The sequence below is a fragment of the Otolemur garnettii genome, unplaced genomic scaffold (assembly GCF_000181295.1).
Source record: "Otolemur garnettii isolate 467f Iridium unplaced genomic scaffold, OtoGar3 scaffold00295, whole genome shotgun sequence".
NCBI lineage: Eukaryota > Metazoa > Chordata > Mammalia > Primates > Galagidae > Otolemur > Otolemur garnettii.
The window spans coordinates 349135-373233 of NW_003852690.1; the positions used below are offsets into that span (position 1 = coordinate 349135).

The 24099-nt window shown below is 40.6% G+C and overlaps 1 protein-coding gene across 3 annotated transcripts in view; it reads right to left on the reverse strand.

The window, feature by feature from the left end:
• Positions 1–24099, reverse strand: part of HDAC8 (histone deacetylase 8) — a 315525-nt gene that overhangs the window by 260596 nt on the left and 30830 nt on the right. The gene's annotated exons all lie outside the window — the stretch shown is intronic.

The window sequence follows — 24099 nt, forward strand, 5'->3', positions numbered from 1 at the left end:
TATGTACACCATGGAATACTATGCAGCCATTAAGAAAGATGGAGACTTTACTGCCTTCATGTTTACATGGATGGAGCTGGAAAATATTCTTCTTAGCAAAGTATCCCAAGAGTGGAAGAAAAAGTATCCAATGTACTCAGCCCTACTATGAAACTAATTTATAGCTTTCATAGGAAAGCTATAACCCAATTTAGCCAAGGAACATCGCGAGAGGGGAGAAGGGGGAGGAGGGGAGGGTGGAGGGTGGATGGAGGGAGGGTGATTGGAAGGATCACGCCTATGGTTCATCCCACAAGGGTACATGTGAATCTCTCTAAATGTAGAATATAAATATCTTAACACAATAACTAAGAAAAAGACATGAAGGCTATGTTAACTAGTTGGATGAAAGTACTTCAAATTGTATAGAGAAACAGTACACTGTACCCCATGATAGTATTAATGTACACTGTTATGATTTAATAAAAAAAATTAAAAAAATAATCAGGAAGAACATCACAAAGGTGACAACTAAGCCATGCCTTAGAAGGAGAAGAGGACCTTGTAGGTGGAGGAAAAATGTGGTAATCCTCAGAGGGATTATGAAATGAATCAGCTAGAGCAAGGAATGGTTGGTGATGAGGCTAGAATGGTAGTCTAAAGGCAATCTTTTAAAGCCATGCTTATAGTTTCAGGCCTTGTAATTTGTTTATGAAGGGTAACCAATGGATCTGATTTCTATTTCATGTGAAAAGCACCCCAAATAGAAAATCTGCACTGCAAACAGGATGTTTTAACTGTGAAATTACTATATAAAATCTATAGTATTTAAAGATGTAAAACAATTATAAGATTAGTATAAAATCTATACTATTTAAAGACGTAAAACAAATATCAGTTTTCTGAAATGCATTAAATTGTGAGGGATCCCTAAGCCAACTCCTCAGTTTACCTAAACATTTCTTCCACTGAACAGAAAAAGAAAATGTTGATTATTCAGAAAAGACTATGATTAATGAGTGTATTATAAGACCTAATAGTTTTGCTTCTTTTTTTTTTTTTTTAAAAAAAAACAACTTTATTGTTTATATATAACAAACAATTTTAAAACATTTGTATTACTCACTGTATTCATTAACAGTCACTAATCCTCATGTCTTCTGAATCCCCTGTCCAGGCCCTGGAAACCACTAATCTACATTTTATCACTTTAGATATACCTATTCTAGATATTTTGTACAAATGGAATACACAATTTATGGTCTTTTGTGACTAGCTTCTTTAACCTAGCATGTTTTCAAGGCTTATTCGTGTTGTAACATACATCAATATTTCATTCCTTTTTATTGTGAAACAATATTTCATTGTATGCATATACCGCATTTTGCTTATCCATTCATCCTGATGCACATTTGGGTTGTTTCCACCTTTTGACTATAATAATAATGCAGCAAACTGGCATATAAAATTTTCTGTGGACATCTATTTTCAGTTCTCTTAGGTACCCTGTCCTCCCCATATCCACCCCCCTCCCTGAGAAAAGAAGTTCTGACTCTTATGGTAAATTTATAATTTTAACTTTTGAGTGACTGCCAAACTATTTTCTAAAGTGGTTATAACATTTTAGATCTCCACCAATAAGGTATTAGTGCTCCAATTTCTCAACATTCTTTTGAATACCTGATAGTATCCACCTTTTTGATTACAACTATTCTAGTTTGTATGAAGTGGTATCTCTTGTGGATTTGATTTGCATATCCCTAATGATTATGATATTGAATATTTTTGAATGAATATTGAAATTGAATATTGAATACTGAATATTTCATGAGTTGAATATTTTTCATGTCCTTATTTTCCATTTGCATTTCTTCTTCTTCTTCTTCTTTTTTTGGGACAGAGTCTTACTATGTCACCCTCAGTAGAGTGCCGTGGCATCACAGATCACAGTAACCTCAAACTCTTGGGCTTAAGCAATTCTCTTGCCTCAGCCTCCCAAGTAGCTGGGACTACAGGTGCCTGCCACAATGCCCAGCTATTTTTTGTTTTTGTTGTTGTAGTTGTCATTGTTTAGCAGGACTGGACTGGATTCGAATTTGCCAGCCCCAGTGTATGTGGCTGGTGCCCTAACCACAGAGCTATGGGCACTGAGCCTGCATATCTTCTTTTGAAAAACATCTATTCAAATACTTTGCACATTTTTCAGTTGTGTTATTGTCCTTTTTTACTGCTAAGTTGTAAGAATCTCATATATATTCTGGACATACAAGATCCTATTTTCTCCCATTCTATGGGTTGTCTTTCTATTTATTGGAAGATAACATTTGCAGTACAAAAGTTTTTCACTTTGATAAAGTCTAATTTATTTTTTACTTTTTTTTGCATTTTTTTTTTTTTTTTGGCCGGGGCTGGGTTTGAACCCAACATCTCTCGCATATGGGGCCAGTGCCCTACTCCTTGGAGCCACAGGCACCGCCCCTAATTTATTTTTTATTTTGCTACTTGTGCTTTTGGTGTTATGTCTAAGACTACTGCCTGACCTAAGGTTACAAAGATTTACTCCTAGGTTATCTTCAAAGAGTTTTATAGTTTTAGCTCCTTCATTTAGGGCTTTGATATGTTTTGAGCTAATTTTCATATATGGTATGAATTAAGGGTCTAACTTCATTCTTTTGCATGTGGTTATTCAATTATATCAGAAGTATTTGTTGAAGAGATTATTATGTTTCCACTGAGTGGTCTTAATTCCCTTGCCAAAAATTAGCCATGGATATATGGGTTTAATTCTCCACTTTCTATTTCATCCCACTGATCTATATGTCTATCTTTATGCCAACAATAGATTGCTTTGATTAGTGCAGCTTTGAAGTAAAGTTTTGGAATTAGGCAGTGCAAGTCCTCCAACTTTATTCTTTTTTAGAATTGTTTTGGCTATTCAGGATTCTTTGTATTTCCATATGAATTTCAGAACCATTATGTTCATTTCTTCAAGAAAGCCCAGGCCTGGATAGTTTCATTGGTGGATTCTACCAAACATTTCAGGCAGGCATCCTCAAACTACGGCCCACGGGCCACATGCGGCCCACCTAGGACATTTATCCACCCCCCTGGGTGTTTTTGCTGCCGCTGCCTGTCCTACTTAGCAGCTGACTCGTCCCGGGGCCTGCAGTCTGGCCCTCCAACTGTCTGAGGGACAGTGACTGGCCTCCTGTTTAAAAAGTTTGAGGACCCCTGATCTAAGGACTAAATAATACCAATTATCTACAGTGTCTTCCAGAAAACATAAACAAAGGGAATACTCCTCAATTAATTATATGAGGTCAGTATTATTACCCTGATACCAAAATTAGACAAACACATCAAAGAAAAGAAAACTACAGACAAATACCTTTTCCTATGAATACAGACACAAAAGTCCTCAACAAAATAGTAGCAAACCAAATACAGCAAGTATATTAAAAGGATTATATACTACTACCATGTGGAATTTACCCCAGGAATGCAAATTTGGTTTAACGTTTCCCAAATCAATGTAATATGCCATATTAATAGGATAAAGGATTATACAACCACATCACAATTTCAAAAGATTCAGGAAAATCATTTCACAAAATTCAACATCTTTTCATGATACAAACACTCACTAAGGCCGGGCATGGTGGTGTCAGGGTATCAGGGTAATAATACTGACCTCATATAAGATACGCCTGTAAGATACTGACCTCATATAGGATTACGCCTGTAATCATAGCACTTTGGGAGGCCAAAGTGGGTAGACTGCCTGAGCTCACAGGTTTGAGACCAGCCTGAGTCAGAGAGAGATCTTGTCTCTAAAAAACAAAAATTAGCTGGGCGTTATGGCAGGCGCCTGTGGTCCCAATAACTTGGGAGGCTGAGGCAAGAGGATTGCTTGAGCCCAAGAATTTGAGGTTGCTGTGAACTATGATGCCATGGCACACTAACAAAGGGCAGCAAAGTAAGACTCTGTCTCCAAAAAACCCCCCAAAAACAAAAACCAAAAAAACCCAAAACACTCACTAAGAATAGAGAACTTCCTCATTCAGATAAAGGGTGCCTATAAAAATATTACACTAAATGGCAAAAGACTGAATGTTTTCCCCATAAGATCAAGAACAGACAAGGATGTACACTTTTATCACTTCTATTCAACATTATACTGGAAGTTCTAGCCAGGGCAATTGGCAAGAAAAAGAAATAAAAGGCACCCAGAATAGAAAGAAACAACTAAAACTCTATTTGCAGATGACATGACCTTGTATACTGAAAAAAATCCCAAGGAGTCTACTTAAAAAAACTATTAGAAGTAATTAAACAAGTTCAGCAAGATTGCATGATATGAGATCAAAACATGAATATCAATTGTATTTCTACACAGGAGCAATTAAAAAACTAAAATGAAATTTTAAAAATACTATTTATAATAGTATCAAAAAGAATAAAATACCTAGGAACAAATTTAACAAAATTTATTCTTATAAGATTTGTATACTAAAAATCAGAAAATGTTGAGAGAAAGTAAAAATGATTTAAATAAATAGGAAGAAGTTATGGTTCTATCTTGAAATGCACCTTTTTAAAGGGGCCTGTCCTAGTAGAGATAGGGATGGCAATTCCAGTACTTGATATATGCTGATTATTACCAAAAAGATGAAGAAAACAGCTGATGCATTTTCTGATGTGGGAAGATGCCCTTTAAAAATTTATTCATTTCATATGTTTTGGTGTTTAGCTGCAATTAGCTAGAAGCTCTTAAATGTCTTTTTATAATTCTGTCCACCATTTTCTATAAAGTACAGTTGTTGGAATGTCTTGTAAATTTCCATGGTTGTTGGCAGGTCAGGTAAAGCTCTGTTTTCTTTTTCTTTCTTTCTTTCTTTCTTTTTTTTTTTTTTTAGACAGAGCCTCACTCTGTCACCCTGAGTAGAGTGCTGTGCCATCACAGCTCACAGCAACCTCAAATTCCTAGGCTCAAATGATCCTCTTGCCTCAGCCTCCTGAACAGCTGGGACTACAGGCGCCCATCACAATGCCTAGCTTGTTTTTCTATTGTTAGTAGGGATGGGGTATCACTCTTGTTCAGGCTGCTCTTGAACTCCTGAGCTCAAGCAATCCACCCACCTTGGTGCCCAGCCACAAGGACTGTTTTTTTGCTGTAACTTTGGCATTTAAGCCAAAGCCTGTAGCCTGTATGATCCAGGACCGTGATTACCAAATAGCATTATTACTTTCAAACAAGGTACATTTTCCCCTTATTTTCAGTACTAGTTGATCAAACCTGTTAAGTCATTCTGGGAACGTGGTTGGTGCTTCTATTGTTGCTTCATTAAATGATGCTATGTGTATCCTTATGTGTAATTTCCATGTCTATGATCTGGAGTGGTTACAGGAGATCAGCAAGGGAGAAAAATTCAGCTGCCTGTTCTGAGAGGTAAGAGTTACACTAATGATGAAAAGCAAGATGGCTTTCAGAGAAATTGGAAATGGCCCAAATTTCAGTGTTGTTTCTCTTTTTCTATCTTTTGCTTATCTAATTCTCATCTTCTTTTAGTACTCTTATATCTCTCCTTCTCTCTAAACAGTACTTATAATCCTGTTTTTATGCTTTTCCCTACATGTAATTTTACACAGTTCATATGGTACTACAAAAAGACAGGAAAACAAAATTCCCTGAAATTGTTCTTTACTTTCTGTTGGTGTATAAACTATTGTAAAATATCTGTATTTTATAATACTAAGTTAAACCTTGTAATATACACATTCCTGAAAAGTCATGTGATTACTATTTGTAAATCAAATTTTGAATTCACCAGTGAAGTTAATTTAAGAAACTCAGTAGGTGAATTTTGTCATAGTGAAGACTCCCTCTATAAGATGAATACTCTATCCAGTATCCTTTTGTCTATCAATTTGACAGCCTGTACTTTTTATATTTCCTGAGTTTTCTTAAATTGGAACACACCCATACTTCATCTTTAAGATAGCGCTGAAACCCCTATTTAGAACACATTAGCTTTCTTTTTCTCTCTGGTGGGTATAATCATCTAGGGAAGGAAAAATGAGCTAACAAGTCCTAGCTTGTGTCATTATAGCTTTTGACTGGTGAATATAGTATATAATCAGATGTTTCCAGATCTAAAGTCCAAATCTTGTTATGATATCTTCTGTGGACTCCCTTTCCTACTAACACCCTGTTCACCACTTCTGTGGCCCAGTTCATGTTGCTGTCAAATACATATACCTCTCTTGTGAGAACTGCCACAATGACTTCTACAGATCATGTCTATATGTTTATAACTGAATGGTTTCCTCTATCAAAAAGGGAGACTGAGAAACCAGAAATTCATCTGTTACTTGATTTCATAGTTATGTCCAACAAGCCCTCTTAGAGACTTACATGATCTAATGATAAAAACTGGGGTAGGAACCAGGAGACTCTGGTCTGTGCTTCAGATTTTTGTCTTATGCCCAAGTTCCTAATCTTACCTACCTCCTTCACTGGAATGTTATCATAATAAGTTTAAAGGAACTTATTTAAAAAATCCACAGTATTAATCATTCTAATTATCCTTCTAATTATCTATTTTAATTACCTCACAGTTGTTCTTTCATTAAGACCCCAATTAAGATTTAATACATATAGGTAAATAAATCAACTTTGTACACACCTGCTTCTCATACATAAAATATGCATGCACACAAAATACATGTACCTGATTGTAGGAAATCAAAAATTAGTTCCACATAATGGATTTTCTTTTAACCACCTACTCTACATTTATAGCCTACTTTAAGGGCTCTTTTCCTAGAATTGGCAGCTCTAGGAACAGTGAGATCAGTTTGTCTACAGTTGTTCCCAACCTTTTTTGGCTCTGGTACACCTACACTTGCTTCCAAAAATACACCCCACAGTCTGGTGCTCAATGGAATGAAAATCTTTTCCTGAGCCAATAGAATTTAAAACAGAGGAGGCAATGGACACAGTTCTGTGTTTTAGGGTACTCACAATGACACTGTAAGGCGAACCAGTGGACATGATTTATTGACCCAGAACTGAAAGAAAGGGGGCTTTAGGCTGTTTTTCAAAGATGGGCTAGATATACACTTATCAATCTACGTCTCCCAGCTTGACCTCCTTTGTGACTAAGGATATGCTTTTGAAGAGATGGCTGGCCAAGGGAAACAGTGCAGCTAGTAGCAGCATTAGGGTAAGTGAAAACTAAATGGTTTGAACAGGATTAAAATCATGGTTTTGGCCTTATTAGCACTATATTCTAACTACCTGTTCTAATTGGCTACGTATATAGAGTGAAAGAAAACCAACCTTTAATCAGAAACAAAAACTAACTCAAGTATATGACACAGATAAATTGTTTAGTCTCAATTTCCTACATTCAATGTTGAGCCTATACCAAAGTTTCTATCTATTGAAGTGAAAAGGCTATTTACCATAACAGTTCTAAAAGTTCCATAATTTGTATGATTACTCTGGATAACTAATTTTATTTCATGTGAATGACCTGAATTCCACCACTTATAACACATTTCTTTTTCTTTCTTTTTTTTTTTTTATGAGACAGAGTCTCACTTTGTCGCCCTTAGTAGAGTGCCATGGCTTCACACCTCGCAGCAGCCTCTAACTCCTGGGCTTAGGTGATTCTCTTGCCTCAGCCTCCTGAGTAGCTGGGACTACAGGAGCCCGCCACAATGCATGGCTATTTTTTGTTGCAGTTTGGTCAGGGCCGGGTTCGAACCTACCACCCTGGGTATATGGGGCTGGCGCCCTACCCACTGAGCCACGGGCACTGTCCCCTATACCTTATTTCTTATAATTCACATGCATTTCTGAGAAATTTTTAGTAAATATTTCTATTGTCCAATATGAAATAAACCTTGAAAGGCAAACAGAAGTTTCTAACATTTATTGAGGTATCTTCTTTATGGGGCTATACTCCTCCTGTATTTTTATAGATGTATAATATATCCTATGCCTTCTTTATGGATGTGTATACTTCCTTGATTTTTTGCTATAGTAGGGATTTCTGGCCAAGGTATTAGAAGAACTTACTGTCAGGATACCTCCTAGAGGAGGTTGTAATAATCTCTTAGAAAGATTTTGTTAAGTTTTCTAGAATAAAGCCTATAATTACTAGTTGATTCAATCTACCTTGTATGTTTTATTATTACCATTCTATTAAAACATATCAATAAGACTAATGATTTACATTCTTCTCAGTTTATGCCTTACCTCAATTTTCCCCCAGTCTTCAGAAAAATTTAAAGAGCCATTTTTACTAAATTTTAAAGATAGTATATAAAAGGCATGGAAAATGATGATTCTCAGAAGAAAACTTCACTGAATTCTAATGAACACCAGTTAGGGAATGAATGTAGCTTACCAGCATTTCAACTAAATTTAGTAGTGTCAGTTGTATGAAAATCTGCATGGGTAGTTGGATTAAATATTTGAAAATATGCTAAAAAAAAGAAAGCTGAGTTTTATGTTGGTGATAATACAGTTAAAGACAAGTTGGAATAGAAAGTTACATTAAGGTAAAGCTGTGGAACAACATGTGGCTCTACTACCTCTTTCCCCCCCACATAGCCTTGGTTCTTATATTTAAACACTGAAATTGAAAATTAAGAATCTCACTACAATTCACATATTAGAAGAAATAAAAAGAAAAAGATCAATTAGTTCTAGATACGTACTTTGACTTTGCACCTTCAATTTTCACTTAAGTTTACTGAGAAAAGAGGATGTCGTCATGGGTTTGGTGACTCTAGACAACAAATAGAAAGGCTTACTCTGCAGTGGACACTGAATTAGAGACATATTCACCAATGCTATATGTATTTGCTCTCCTCTCATAAGGACCAGATTCAGGAGCTCTTCAGATTTATCATAAAAACAGGTACAAAGAAGAGCAATAAAAATGGGTTGTATTTCTCACGTTATTAAAAAAGACTCTATTAAAGACAGAAAAATACATTAAAGTATACATGATAAATGAGAAAATACACAATATTAAGAATTATGACTAGTGTCATGCTTAAAACTGTGAGCATCATCAAAAATAAGGAAAGTCAGCTCAGTGCCTGTGGCTCAAGTGGCTAAGGCACCAGCGTCAGCGTCATAAACCTAAGGTGGTGGGTTCGAATGCAGCCTGGGCCTGCCAAACCACAATGATGGCTGCAACCAAAAAATAGCTGGGCGTTGTGGCGGGCGCCTGTGGTCCCAGCTACTTGGGAGGCTGAGGCAGGAGACTTGCTTGAGCCCAGGAGTTGGAGGTTGCTGTGAGCTTTGATGCCATGGCACTTTACCCAGGGGGACAGCTTGAGGCTCTGTCTCAAAAGGAAAGTCTGAGAAACCATCACAGCCAAGAGGAACCTAAGGTAAGAGGCTATAGCTATCAGATGACAACAGGACAAGGACTACTCCACACCCCCACAGTAACCCAGCTCAGAAAGTGGCAAATCCAGATACCCAAAATCTCTTCAGAGAATTACAATGGGAACAACAGATTAAGACAATATGCAACGTCTCTTTAACTTTCTTCATCTCCAGCCCTGTAGAGCCCTCACACAGCTCTAAAGCACATTGTGGACAAAAGAGTTTGCAAGCAGTGAAATTTCCAAGTGCAAAAGCAGAACTAACAATTCAGCAGGGTCAAGTAAATCCAGGAGAAATGCATGCTTCATACATCAGCTGCCAGCCCTATCTCAGGGAGGGATGAGCCTGAAGGAGCAGGTTTTTGTGACTCCTAGCTTTGTCCCTACAATATACAGTGTGACTATTAAAGCAAACAAACTCTGTGACTCTGTTCCCCTTCTTGCCTAAAGATTCTTTAAACACTCAGGATCAGGAGTGTTGAATTTATCAGCCAGGTTTCTTTTCTTGGTTTTTTTCTTGAAGCATGGTTTCTTTCTTTCTTTTTTTTTTTTTTTGAGAAAGAGTTTCATTTTGTCACCCTCGGTAGAGTGCCATGGTGTCACAACTCATAGCAACCTCAAACTTTTGGGCTTAAGCGATTCTCTTGCCTCAGACTCCCAAGTAACTAGGACTACAGGCACCTGCCACAAAGCCCAGTTATTTTTTTTGTTGTTGTAGTTATCATTGTTGTTTAGCAGACCCAGGCTGGGTTCGAACCCACCAGCCTCAGTGTGTGTGGCTGGTGCCCTAACCACTGAGCTACAGGCACTGATCCTGAGGCATGGTTTCTTAATCGAAATACTGACCATAATTAATTAGTAAAACAAATTTAAGTGAAAATCTGTTGATGCTAAATATTCATTCTTCCATTTAGGTTATAAATATTTATTGTAGACCTATTGTGAATCAGATACTGGGCTGATGAAAGAAATTAGCATAGGAGAACATTCTGAACTGATGAAATGGTTTGAACATCAGATCAATAAATAAAAATGGGAATGACGTGAATATAATTGGAGAACATTCTTGATTTAACCTTGCACTCCCTCTAGTGGTCTGTTGGTTATAATAGGAAGCTTATATAACAGCCCACAGTCTGATAACGTTCAATATGCTGGAACTCTGACCTTCTGACTGCTTATCTGACTTTGTGAGCACTCCAATCTCTGGCTGCAATATGGAATCCCTTTCTCCCTCTTTTGGTTCTGATAGTTTTATAATGTCTGTCAAGATATGACCATTGATTCACTTAACAAACATTTATTGAGAACCCATCTTAAGATGGCATTCACTAATAATTTCAATTTAATAACTTTATTTTCCAAACACTTTGACACTTGTTAAGTAAACTGGTTAACACCATGAGGGATACTCCCCCAAAGGGTTGAGAACTAACAATTCCCACTTCTTGTGCTGGGAGAACTGGATATCCACATGTAAAAGGTTGAAACTGGACCTGCACCTTTCTTCACTCAGAAAAATTGATTCAAGATGGATAAAAGACCTAAATTTAAGGCATGCAATAATAAAAATATTCAAAGAAAGCATGGGAAAAACACTTGAAGATATCGGACTGGGGAAAGACTTTATGAAGAACATTTCTGTGGCAATTGCAACAACAACAAAAATGAACCAATGGGACTCAATTAAACTGAAAAGCTTCTGTACAGCTAAGGAGATAACCAAAGCAAATAGAAAACCTACACAATGGAAAAGGATATTTGCATATTTTGAATCAGACAAAAGCTTGATAACTAGGATATACAGAGAACTCAAATTAATCAACAAGGAAAAAGCCAACAATCCCTTATATCAATGGGCAAGAGAGATGAATAGAACCTTATTTAAAGAAGACAGACAGATGGCTAACATACATATGAAAAAAATGCTCATTGCCCCTAATTATTAGAGAAATGCAAATCAAAACCACCCTGAAATATTATCTAGCCCCAGTGATAATATTTGGCCCACATCACAAAATCTCAAAACTGTAGGTGTTGGCATGGATATAGAGAGAAGGGAACACTTTTACCCTGCTGGTGGGACTGCAAACTAATACAACGTTTTTGGAAGGAAGTATGGAGAACCCTCAAAGAACTCAAACTAGACCTCCCATTTGATCCTACAATCCCATTACTGGGTATCTACTCAGAAGAAAAAAAAATCCTTTACCACAGGGACACTTGCACTAGACTGTTTATTGCAGCTTAATTTACAATGGCCAAAATGTGGAAACAGCTTAAATGCCCACCAATCCAGGAATGGATTAACAAGCTGTGGTATATGTATACCATGGAATACTATTCAGCCATTAAGAAAGATGGAGACTTTACATCTTTTGGTATTAACTTGGATGCAAGTGGAATATATTCTTAGTAAAACATCACAAGAATAGAAAAATAAGAATCCTATGTACTCAATTCTGATATGAGGATAATTAATGACCTAGTACACAGTGGGAGGTGGGGAAGGGGAGAACAGAGAGAGGGAGGGGGGTGGGAGGTCACAGCATGTGGCACACTTTTTGTGGGCAGGACACAATTATAAGAGGGACTTTACCCAACAAATTCAATCAGTGTAACCTAGTTCTTTGTACCCTCAATGAATCTCCAACAATAAAAGCAAAAACAAACATTTTCCCATTTCTTTCTCCTGCTCATCCATTCTAATTTTCACACTTGTTCATTCCTCAACAAAACTGTATTGAGGGTGTACTATGTGCTAGGTAGAGTTCTAGGTAGTTAAGCTATAATAATGAACAAAAGACAAAAATCATTACTTCCAGCTCAGTGCCTGTTGCTCAGACGCTAGGGCACCAGCCACATACACCTGAGCTGGTGAGTTTGAACTGGGCCTGGGCCTGCCAAACAACAATGACAACTACAACCAAAAAACAGCCAGGCGCTGTGGTGGGCGCCTCTAGTCCCAGCTACTTGGGAGGCTGAGGCAAGAGAATCACTTAAGCCCCAGAGTTGGAGGTTGCTGTGAGCTGTGACATGACAGCACTGTACTGAGGGTGACACAGAAAGACTCTGTCTCAAAATAAAAAAAAAAAATCCTTACCTCTCTGAAGCTTATGTGGTAGTTCAGCGGGTGGGAGGTTGACACAGAAAATAGATATAATTAACAAGTAAATTAAGTAATTTCTCAGATGATCAATAGTATAAAGAACAATAAAATAGGGAAAGGGGAATGAAAGGATTTTTCAGGGTATAAATTTTTAAATATAGTTGGGGAAGGACTCACTGAGAAAGTGTCAACTGAGCAAAGACTAGAAGGAGGTAAAGGGACATGGTCTGGGGAAAGAGCATTCCAGTGGTCAGAGAAAAGTGAGGAAAGGAAGAGAACAATAGTTTCACTAGAGCACAGGAGAAAACAGAATATTGTGCAGGGTTTTATAGGCCATCGTAGAGACTTTGGCTTTTACTCTGAGTGAAACAATGTAGTGTTCTGAACAGAGGAGTGATGGGATCCCAATTATGTCTTAAAAAGATTTACTATGACTGCTGTGTGCAGAACTAAAGAGGGGTAAGGCTAGAAGCAGAAATGCTAGCTGGGAGGTTGCTGCAATGATCTAAGAGAGAGATGATAATGTACAAAATGAGGGGTTGGAAGCGGTGAGAAGTGGTCAGACTTTGGATGTATTTTGAAGAAGGAGTTGATAGGGTATTTTGTAGATTGAATGTAATTATAAAACCAAGGGCTTGAACAACTAGAATGGGGCTGCCATACAGGATGGAAAGATTAGGAGCTCAGGTTTCTCAGCTTTGGATATACTAAGTTAGGGGTGCCAATCAGACACCCACTAACCAATATACTCTACTATCTTCTTCTGCCTATCTATTCATTTACTTGGTCAACTTTCTCTGTCACAAATCCTTTAATACCTTTATATGTTTTTTAAGTGTGACATTTCTAGGCTTAGAAACAATATTTTCCCCTACTTAGGCGAGAAAGTGGGTATTTTTGATATTTCCTTTCTCTTTAAGCTCCAATAGCCAATTAATCACTACATTCTGTAATTTATGCCTCCAAAATGATTCTCAAGTGCTACCCTTCCTTTTCATATTTGCTGTCATTACCTTTGTTCATATTTTCCCAATCTTTTCTCTGGTCATTCAGCATAATAGTCTGATCTTTTTCCTTTATCACGGAAAATGGGTTGAGTGGTCCAGCTGATCTAGAGTCAGAAAGTTGGGGTGGGGTGGAGGCAAGGGACAGAGCCTAAGGAAGAGTATAATTTACTACCAGTCTTGAAAGTGAACCCATACCATTTTAACACTTTGGGGCTTGGCCTGGAAATGGTGTGTTACTACAATCACTCTACTACTATCCAGCCCAGAATTACATTCAAGAGAGAATGATGAGGTTGAGCTGAGAAAATGTACCAATAATAGGATTATGACATCAAGGTCCTACCTAACTATTTCCTGATCAATAACTTTCCTAGATAATCAGGCAGTGGACCAATCATGATGTTGCTGGAAATCTAGCACTTCTTCCCTGACATAACTGGTCTCTCAGCCTAAGGTTGCAAGAGCTAATTGCAGGGGGCAAGGTAGCTGAAATACATCAGGGAGAGAGATTGCATGAACAATTATGGAGGAGGAAGGGCATGAAGTTTAAGGAGGTGCTGACATAGGAGGTGGGTGGGCAGATAATTGAATTTCATTTCAAAGGTTTCTAAAGAGTCCTTCAATTTTTGACCTGGGTAGATGGGTCTGTACTAAAATGAAATGTAACTAGTCTCTCATACCTAAATGATCCAGTTGGTATAATTCACATACAATTTAACAACGAAATACTTTTTGGTGCCAAGACACTGTTCTATTAATATTAACTCATATAATAATCACAACTTCTTTGTGAGGTAGGTACTATTATTATCCCCAATTTGTAGGTAAGGAAATTGAGGAAAAGAGGGTTTTAGGAAGTTGTTCATGGTCACATAGGTAGAAAGTGACAGTGTTGGGGTTCAAACCCAGGCAGTGTGACTCAGAGTCTCTGCCTTTAACCACCATGCTATGTCCTGTGGCGAAGGCTAAATGAATGTTTCCTTGGATAGTCCATATTTGGGTGGCCCAGGTATTGACCAGATTAGACTCTGAGGTGTTGATGGTTTGAGTAACTAGCCAGTTACTCAAGGGCAGTAATAGGCTGGAAATGACTAATGCCATGAAGAGAGGAGGCCTGGACAGAGGGGTGTAGTGAGTTGTTATAAATGCATTCTGAGGAGTCTGAGGAGGAGGACCAATCATGTTATGTATTGGTGTAGTAGCAGTGCTGCCCCCCAGTACCTGGTTAATTCAGATGCCTGCAGCTGGAGAGCAGATGGCTGTGGAATTTGTGAAAGGGGAAGACCTTTTATGTGAACAAGGTAGCAGTAGCTGGTGTGGATTGGGCTAACAGGGTAAGAGGGATTCACAACTTATTTGAAGGTGTTATAGATGTGGGTAGAGGAAGAATCACAGTGAAGTTCATTGGGAAAATGTCCCAAGGGCCTGAAGATTACATTGGTCTGTCATTGCCTCAACTGTAGTATCATAGAGGCATACTCAAAGTTTGGCCAGATATGGGGCAACTAAAAGACTCCCTAGATCAGTTCTCAAAATGTGCTGTGCATCAAAATCACTTGGGGAAGCACTGCTTAAAAAGGAATATTCTTGGGCTCAACCACTAGAGGATCTGATTCAGGATCTTCATTTTAGGATTAAGATGTGGGCGGTTTATAGACCACATTATGAAACATGCTCCATCAGATTACATGCAAAGTTTGAACAGCCGCGTTGGCCTGCAGGGGTGGTGCTCATAGGCACAGACAACCTCTAATCCTGTTAGAATGTGGCACCTTGCAACATAAACCACTGGGCTGCTTCATATGGAACCTGGATCTTTATGTTCTATACATGCATCTGCCTGTTACCTATGTTGTGTCTGGGTTAACTGGCCATGACATTCTTGAGCTAGAACAGGATGAGTGCAAGTCTCCCTTGGCTGTTCCAGCTATAATGGTTTAAAATCATGACCACAGGCTACCTGTCTCTCTTAAAGGACGTGTCCCCCTATCTTAAAAGGGGCCTTGATCACTAAGAGCTCTCATTTTTACTTGAGGTAATTGACTTTGGTTAAAACAAACTTCCTGGAGAAGTGGGTGCAGGGGCAGAGATCAAAGTACCCAGGTCCTCCTGTGGAAGGACAACACCCCTACTCCACACCTGGATGTTTAAGGCATTAGTTAACAGGACAGGACAGGCCTGGGATAGAAGTAAACAACCTCTTAAGCTATTGAAAGGTAATTTCTGTGTCTGAAAACCAAATTCCTTAAGGAGAACGAATGATGGGGAAGTGAAAATGCAGAGGTGGTAGATGAATTGTTGGTGGTACCAAGGATTTACTGAAATCTTCAATTGTCTCAAAGGACTTCATTTCAGAAAGACCTACAGTTTTATCCAGCACTTTGTAAACTCTGGCAGAACACAATGTAGAAACACCATTTTCACACTTTGGGATTTGGCAAGGAGTTGGTGCTACTGTAATCACTCTATCACCACTCAGCCCAGAAGTTCCTTCAAGTCATATTAACTGAATTTAACATTGTGTATTAGACAACTTTGGATTTAAAAGGCTGCCGATTAATACAAAGAATTTTAGATAGTGATCACACTGAGCATGGGATAATCTTGACAAGGAAGATTCTCCTTTTTATTTTCAGAGAGAATCTCAAGGCCAACATATAGGAGATGAAAGATGAGATAAAACCTGTTCCAAGATGCTGTCTAAAGTTTTTGTTTTACAGAAGGCCTTGACTTTAGACTCAAAGGCTATCACATAGTCATCGTTGTCAATTGGGGTGGTCCCTCTGTCTCTTGGTAGGTAGTGTCTTTATCTTAGAGGTGTGAGCTGGATTCTAGCTGTTAGAGGGGTGTGTTTAACAGGGAATTCTCTGTAATAGTTAGGGGTGGGTAGGAGGGTAGAGGGAATGCTGGCAGCAAAACTCTGACAAAGTGAAGGATACAAGTCTTGAAGGCAATAATGTGTAGTCTACTCTCAGGCAGGAGTGGTATATGAACAAAGGGGAATTTTCTTTTTTGAGACAGAGTCTGACTCTTGTCACCCTGGGTGCTGTGGCATCATGGCTCACAGCAACGTCAAACTCTTGGGCTCAAGTGATCTTCTTGCCTCAGCCTCCCAAGTAGCTGGGACTATAGGCACCTGCCACCATGCCTGGAGAGTTTTTCTACGTTTTTTTTTTTTTTTTTTTTTAGTAGAAATGGGGTGTCTTGCTTAGGCTGGTCTTGAACTCCTGAGCTCCAGCAACCCATCTGCCTCAGCCTCTCAAAGTGCTACGATTACAGGCATGAACCTTCACTCCCAGCAACAAAGGGGAATTTAAAGTGTAGTGGGCAACAAGCAATACTAGGGCTGACTTTAGCTGCACAGGCTGAAGTTGGACCTGTTGGGCCAGGGACTTGTTTAAGATGCTCTGCACATAACTGTCTCTAGATATGGCTCTTTGCTAAATTATTTAATGCAATTATCACATTTAATCTTTATAACCCTGTAAGGTAGGTACTATAACATTATTACCTCTAGTTTACAAATAAGGATATTGAGGCACAAAGAAGTAGTAACTGATGGAGCTAGTAGTTGATAAAGCTGGGACTCCCTGTGTGACACTGAACCTGTGATATACTATCTTCCTCAGTTCTATAGGAACACACCTCATCCATTAAAGCAATGATTTTTGTGCTGTGATAGGATCTTGGGTGTCCCATGAAAAATTTTAAAGACCATTAATTCAATTATTTTTAAAAGAAGTTCAAAGCACATTTAGGTATATTCTTTTTTTATTATCATCTGAACAGCTTTCTTTTCTTTTTTCTTTTATTTACCTCTGAACTTTTTATTGGCCTCTTGCTCCCAAGGGTACCCTGCTCCTGCTACCTCAACCCTTCAGAACTTTGAAGTCACTGATCTCAGATACTACTTTGCTGTCCACTAACCTGCAGGTGGTGATCTTTTGGATAATGTGCATGGAGTTGGAGTGTCCAGGGAATCACTAAGATTGAAGTCTTCCCTCTGTTCCAGCAGGTGGCTGTAGATGGTAATCTCAGCCTTTGGCATGATTCTCTACCCAGGTCTGTGCCACTTCTGACTCCAGATGCTCAGGAGCCCATTGAGCTGCTCCATTTGCATGTCATAGTGAGCCTCCACTTCCCTCAGGATGTTCTCCAGGCTGGCCTTCAGATTTCTCATGGAGTCCAGGATGATTTCCAAGGGCTGGACTGTATGTCTCAGCTCTGTGAGCATCACCTCTACAGCTCTGATATCAGCAGACTGTAAAGAGATCACTGTGGTGCTCTTTTCAATCAGCTTGGACCAGTACTTGTCCAGCTTTTCTTGGTTCTTCTGAGCCAGGTCATCAGAATGGGCCCAGATGTCTGCCATGATCTTGCTGTAGTCCAGGGATTTGGGGTGTCTACCTCCATGGTCAACCCAGAGCTGTCAATCTGGGATTGAAGACCTTTTCTTTCCTCCTTGTGGTTATTCTTTATGAAGAGCAGCTCTTCCTTGAGAGCCTTGACACCTGTCTTCAGCGGCAGGAGAGCAACATTGATCTTATCAATGACTTTGTGGAGTCCATAGATGTTGCTCCTCACAGACTGGTGCATGGGCAGCTCTGCCTAAGACTTGACTCTAAAATCATTGGCAGCAAGATGGGCATTACCAATCCACAAATTATATCCGGCCCTCCGGTTGTTTTTGCCACCGCTGCCTGTCCTGCTTAGCAGATGACTTATCCCAGGGCTGCAGTCCAGCCCTCTAACAGTCTGAGGGACAGTGAACTGGCCCCTTATTTAAAAATTTTGAGGACCCCTGGTCCAGAGAATTTGAAAAGATCTTGTAAATCAAGATCAGATCTTTGATAGTCTTGCAGTAATGCACCCAGTCTCTGACCTGGGGTCCCTTCTTTACCAAGTGGTCCTGGATTTTGCTCTCTAGCCTCCAGTGATCAGTCTTAGGCTGGGCAGTTTTCTGATAGAGGGGCTAGTGTCTTATGAATTGGACATGTATTGACAGAGGATGATCTGGGCTATTATGGTAAAACCTTGTTGATTTTGTCTGATGATGTGCCTGTTTTGCAGGTAACAGTATGGGATGGGTATGAGTAGTAAGAGATAGGATGTACCCTCCATGGAGGAAGGATAGCTCTGCCTTGGTGGTGAGGTAATGTGGCTGACACTGAATCTAGCTTCCATTTTCATGCAGTTATCTATTTGTTTGTAAAATCTGGAGCTTGGGTGGTGTGGGTAGAAGAGGAGGTTTGGCTACCTGGCTAACAAGTTATGTTGTGCATGGAGCTCTGTGGGGAACTGGAACCATAGTATAATTCACTGCCATTCACTCTATCTGAGGCATAAGGAAGTGGAGCTCTTGGAAATATAGCTCTAGTAGCTTTGATCCTAACTGCCAGGTGAGTAGTAACTAAGAACTGGAGGTCTAATTCTACATTCTTCCTGTAAAGCTTGCCACAACACAGGGCATAGAGCTTTATGGTTCTGTCATTCACTGGCCCCAGATGGGAGTCCCAGAAGCCCACAGCATTGTGACCAAGTTGAGACTCAAACGCAGGCAATCTGATTCTTCAACCTGGGTACTGAACTGGCCTGAGGTGGGAGTCCCAGAAGCCAACAGCAACAACAATAAACATTCCCTCTCCTAGCAGGAAGGCAGGTCAAAGGGGCCCCAGCTGGCACAGATCCCATGTTGCCAGCTGGAATGCTGAAACATCACTGGACAAGAAGGCAAACAACAGAATTATGGGAGGAGGAAGGATGTGGTTGAGCTAGAGATATGGGTCTTAAATGGCTCATCAGACTGAGATAAAGGAATATATTGGGAGCTGAGATACAAAACCAAATAGGGCAAGAGACACCTAAAGAGACTGGTGGAAGGATGAGGACTAACTAGTCACAGTAAACAAAAAAGATGTGATCTAGACACATTCTGGAGGCCAGGAGTTAGTGTCCTACACTAGATTTTAATAATCTGGTTTACATGCATAGGGTAAGTTTCAGCTAAGGGAATCTGGGTGGGACAAGATGACTTCCTAAAAGATGGATAATAAAAGGCAAAAATCAAAGTATTCAACAAAGAGGTTTGTGAACAAGTGACATAAAAGGGTAGGAGTTATTTCACAGAGAAATAGAGGCCATTGGGAAGGAATCTGGTTATTTTGCTAGCAGGAAACCCGCAAAGTCTCCTGGTATACCCATCCTTAACTTCTTTTGCTCTGGCTTCATAAAAGGTGGTTCTCATCTGAAAGCTACTCCCCGCACTTTCTCCTGTCTCCTCTGAGACTTCGCTCCATGTCTTATCCTGTCTATACATACATTTTATTATTTCTATTTCAAGCTTAAAACCAACAAATTACCCATCAACTCTTATTTTCCCTTGACCATAGCCCTCCTCTTTCCTTTCTTTCTCATTCCAACCTCTGGACAGATAGAGTAGCTTTCCTTTCCCATTTCCTTAGTTCCTATTCACTCCTCAATGGATTGAGGTATAAACTCCCATTATTCTCAGGAAAGCTGTCTGACAAAGGTCATTAATCATTGCCTTGATTGCCAAATATGACTCATACTTTAGTATTTATCTGGATCAGTCCCTCTATAACACATGATCTTGCTGAGAGTTATTTTCTTCCTTGAACTCTTATGCTCCCTTGGGATTACATGACCACTTTCTGTTTTGATTATGTGGCTAGCCCTGATCATTGCCTTTCAGCTGAAGTGACTGGAGACTCTTCTGCCCTCCAGTGTTATTTCCTGGGGTTCTGGGATCTACTTTCTTTTTCTACTTACTCTCTACTTTTTCCCTAAGGAATGCCATCTATTTTCAAGTTTGTATTATCACTTGATATAATGGCAACAGACCTCAGTCTCCAGTTCCAGCTTTTACTTTCATCCCCAAATTTGGATATCCAGTCTCTCTGGGCATTACTTCTACTGCATAACATCACCTATTCCTATTTATTGAGGTGATATAGTACAGAGTTCAGTACCCAGGTTGAAGAATCAGAGTCTCAACTTGGTCACTTACTAACCTTCAGCAAGTCATTTGACCTCTCTGTACTTCCATGTGTAAAACAGAGATAATAATTAGTATTCATAGCTTAATGCTGTTGGGAGGATACATGAAAAAAATGTACATAAGGTAGTTCCTAACACATTGCTCAACATGTTAGCTATTGTTATTATCAATAATTCCTATTCTGGGGGGCGGAGCTAAGATGGTGGACTGTAGCCAGCTTTTTACAGAAGCTCCCGTCCAGAAGGAGGCTTAAAGGACAGAAGTTTAGCAAGTTAGCTGATGGTTTGGAGCAGAGCCAAGAGAGAAGATTGAAGAGTGCACTTCAACCTTCCTGAGGCGAGCTGCGACCCCAAAAATACAACCAAAAGGTACAAAATCCACCACCAAGTGGACAGGAGTCCCTTCCCCCACAACAAGGGCTTGCAGTTTACTCCATGCAAACAAGCAAGCAGAGTTCAAACTTCCTCCCACTCTATCCCATGGGAGAGACCACCTAAAAACTGGACCTCCTACCTCTGCTGGCATGCCACAGCAACCTCCAGCCAGGCATAAAATGTAAAACTGTATAAAACTGTATATATTCCCCACTTGCAACATTGAACTCCAAGGAGTCCCCACCCACCCACTCCGAGGTCTAGAGGTTTGTTACCTATGGAATCCAGATTCTTGGGCATCTCCTTGGGAGAAGTGGAGGGGGAAAGGGCTGGTGCTGTTCTGTGTTGACTGTGGTACAGGCATGAGTAGAAGAAAATCGGCTCAGGGTACGCCAATACAGCAACAGTGGCATCCTGAGCTGCAAACTGACACTATTCCAGCCCCGTCTCTCTGGGCAAACAGAGGTTCCGGACGTAAGTAAAACACTAGCCCTCAGGGTCTAATGCACCTGAGACAAAGGCAGTGGGTGGGCAGAGGCTAGAATTGACACCTGAGTGTAAATTGCTATTTGTCTGCTGCCCAGAGCTGAATGCAAGGACTTGCAGAGAAATCTAGCTGGACATAAGCCTAATTTAAACACACAAGGCCACCCTGCCGAACGCAGATTTCTGGCTGATTTTGTCAGTCGTAAACCCCGGGAGCAGTGGCCTACTGAAGTGAATAGGGTCATAGACCTGGGGGATTATGAATGACTGGGTGCAAGGTGGGGAAGGAGGTATTAACCTTCTCAGACTAACCCATTTGCAGGGTGGGTCCCTTTGCCCTCACGGAGCACTGGAGCAAGTTATATCTGAGCTGCAAGCAGAACCCTCTTATCTAGCTCCCAGAGACATTTGAACTCTTCCACCTGAAACGGGTGCTGACTGGGACAACTGATTTGGACCCCTTAAACCTGGCAGACCACCCAAGGACTATTCAAAGGGGCACCCCAGATGTATGGTTGAGGGAAGGTTTGAACTATATAAAACTGTATATATCCCCCACCAGCAACATTGAACTCCGAGGAGTCCCTACCCACTCACTCTGAGGTTTGGGGTATGAATTCCAGATTCTTGGGCATCTCCTTGAGAGAAGTGGAGGGGGAAAGGGCTGGTGCTGCTCTGTGCTGACTGTGGTATAGGTGTGAGGAGAAGAAAATCAGCTCAGAGGACACCAATACAGCAACAGTGGCATCCTGAGCTGCAAACTGATGCCATTCCAGCCCCGTCTCTCTGGGCAAACAGAGGTTCCAGACAGCAGCCACAGACAAAATGCAGAGAACTTTCGTAAGTAAAGCAACAGCCCTCAGGGTCTAATACACCTGAGACAAAGGCAATGGGCGGGCAGAGGCTAGAATTGACACCTGAGTGTAAATTGCTATTTGTCTGTTGCCCAGAGCTGAATGCAAGGACTTGCAGAGAAATCTAGCTGGACATAAGCCTAATTTAAACACGCAAGGCCACCCTGCTGAACTCAGATTTCTGGCTGATTTTGTCAGTCGTAAATCCCGGGAGCAGTGGCCTACTGGAGTGAATAGGGTCACAGACATAGGGGATTACGAGTGACTGGATGCAAGGTGGGGAAGGCGGTATTAACCTTCCCAGATTAACCCATTTGCCGGGTGGGTCCCTTTGTCCTCACGGAGCGGGGCGGGCTCAAAACTGCTAGAGTCGCACGCCTCACGGGCGGCAGAGGAGATCCCTGTACCAGGCTCCTGCTCTGGGCAGGGCCAAAACTGCTTGCCAGTGCCGTAGGCATCCTGTGGGCAGTGGTGGAGGAGTCCTCCATTCCAGGTAGAGCCCAAAACAGCTTGCTAGAGACACTCACATCCCACAGGGGCCAGGGGAGGCATTCCCTGCTCCAGGCACCCAAGCTGGGTGGGCTTAGAACTGCTTGCTAGAGCCACGTGCACCCTGCAGGTGGTGGTGGAGGGGTCTACCACTCTGGGCGGGCCCAGAACTGTTTGCTAGAGCCACATACATTCCACAGATAGAGGTGGGGGAGTTCCTTGCTCAGGGCTCCTGTGCTGGGAGGGCACAGATTGGCTTGCTAGTGCCGCACGCGTCCAATGGGCGACAGTCACGGAGTCCTCTGCTCCACCCCAACTACTCTGGTGGGGCTGAACCAGGACTGATCTGGTCGCTCATGTACCCTGCACTACTGCTGCCATTCCCCCATCCCCTGGCTGCTTCAGGGTGCTGAACTAGAACTGATCTAGCTACTATAGTTCCCGTTCCACCAGTTGCGCTGGAGGGGCCGAACTAGGACTGATCTGGCTGCTGCTGGTCTCCTGCCCCCTGGTTGCCGTGGCAGGCTGAACGAGGTCTAATCTGGCCACACACACTCCATGCACCTGCTACTGTTCCACTGCACCCAGGTTGCCCCAGCATTCAAGAACCGGGAGAAGACAACAGACACACTCTGCTTGTCTCTCTGGGCAAACAGAACAAGCCACCAACTGAACAGTTCTGATGAGGCCTCCAAACAACGTAAACTCAGTATGGGGCAGAATCAGCAGAAAAACTCTGGCAACTTGAATAACCAGAGTAGATCAATTCCTCCAAGGGAAAATAGGGCAGACACAATTGAAGACCCCATCCACAAGCAAATGGCTGGGATGTCAGAAATCGAGTTCACAATGTAGATAGTAAATAAGATTAACAGAATGGAAGAAAGGAAGGAATTTGGAGTTCAAGAAATTATTCAAAAGATTTCTCAAGAAATTATTCAAAAGATATCTCAAGAAATTATTCAAAAGATGTCTCAACAACTTAACAATTTAAAGATAAAATGATCAAAGATTTTGAAACACTGAGATGAGAGGTTGCAGCCCTCAAGGATCTGAAAGACACAGTGGAATCCCTCTGTAACAGAGTGGAACAGGCAGAAGAAAGGATCTTTGACTTTGAAGACAAAGATTTTGAAGAAGCCCAGGAGTGCAAAGATCAAAATAAATGGAGAGCAAAAACAGATCACATTCTCAGAGAACTCTCGGACAATTAAAAAAAAAAACTAATATTCGCCTTATAGGAATCCCTGAAGGTGATGAAGTTGCTCACAAAACACTGAGGCTATTCTTCATGAAATTATGAAAGAGAACTTTCCAGACATGCCAAGAGATTCTGAAATTCAGATAGCAGATAGTTTCAGAACCCCAGCAT